Source organism: Zingiber officinale, chromosome 10B, assembly GCF_018446385.1.
Source record: "Zingiber officinale cultivar Zhangliang chromosome 10B, Zo_v1.1, whole genome shotgun sequence".
In the NCBI taxonomy this organism is placed as follows: Eukaryota; Viridiplantae; Streptophyta; class Magnoliopsida; order Zingiberales; family Zingiberaceae; genus Zingiber; species Zingiber officinale.
In genome coordinates this window covers 57,614,514-57,615,818 of record NC_056005.1, presented here as the reverse complement: position 1 = coordinate 57,615,818, position 1,305 = coordinate 57,614,514, and the positions used below count along the sequence as shown (strand labels likewise).

Genomic DNA, 1,305 nt, shown 5'->3' with positions numbered 1-1,305 from the left:
GTCACTTGGGAGTCTCCCAAGGTCCGTCCGCTCCTAAGCTCAATCCTATTGCAATGCTCCATAGGATTCACATCAGGTTTTCCTGGAAGCTGTCCTGGTGCTCTGGATGATGAGGAAGCTAGTTGGGCAATTTGACTATCCTGGATCTTTTGATGCTTTTCAGAATTATCCATTCTCTGAATGAGCTTTGCTAAATCTTGCTTCATTTCATTCTGATTTGAGATAATTTCTTCAAGCATCTTTTCAACATTTGACTTTGGTAAGCCTTGAGAAGATAGATGTTGAAAATTTTGTTGCCCAGCTTGAAAATTTGGTCTTGCCCCCATAGATGGTCCTTGATCCTGATTATTTCTATAAGAGAAATTTGGATGATTTTTCCGTCCAGGGTTGTAATTATTTGAGTATGGGTTGTTCTATCTTTGATTGAAACCTATGATTGCATCGCATTGCTTTAATTGATTAATTTGTGCAGTGATAGCTCCTAATGGACATGAGTCATTTGAATGTTCTGAACTCCCACATACTTCACAAGATATGGCAATGGCATTTACCATATTTGAACTAGTCCCCATATTCTCAAATTTTTTTGTAAGAGCATCAAGTTTTGCAGCCAATAAAGTCACTGCATCAACATCAAACTTTCCTGATGCTTTTGTTATTGGTTTATTGAAGGATGACCACCACTTCTTTCATTTGCCCATTGATGATGATTTTGTGCTACACTCTCTATGATTTCCTCAGCTTCATCCAAATTTTTATTCATGAGTGCCCCTCCAGCAGCTGAATCAAGGGACACTTTGGTATGATAATTAATACCATTATAGAAAGTATGCAACACTAACCATCTTTCCAAACCGTGGTGAGGGCATTGTCCGAACATACTATTGTATCTATCCCAAGCTTCAAATAAAGATTCTGAGTCAGTTTGTTTGAAACTTGCAATCAAATTCCTCATATGAGCAGTTTTACTTGGGGGATAGAATTTATCAAGGAATTGTTGCTCACATTGTTCCCAAGTGGTGATGCTATTAGGGGCCAAAGAATTCAGCCATTGCTTTGCCCTATCTCTTAGAGAAAACCCAAATAACAGTAATCTAACTGCATCTGAAGGAACTCCATTCATTTTCATGGTCCCACATATTTCATAAAAGACCTCTAAATGTTGATTGGGGTCTTCATGAGGTCCTCCACCAAATTGGTTCTGCTGCACCATAGATATGATTGCGGGTTTGATCTCAAAGTTATTAGCCTCCACTGAAGGTCTTGAAATACTAGATCGGAAACCTCTTGCATAGGGTGCTGCAT

At 38.9% G+C, this 1,305-nt stretch overlaps 1 non-coding gene across 1 annotated transcript; it reads left to right on the top strand.

Annotated features, from left to right (window-relative positions):
- Nucleotides 1-851: 851 nt before the first annotated feature.
- Nucleotides 852-957, top strand: LOC122030705. The gene has a single exon (XR_006125561.1). It is a non-coding gene; the product is annotated as a small nucleolar RNA R71 (small nucleolar RNA).
- Nucleotides 958-1,305: the final 348 nt, after the last annotated feature.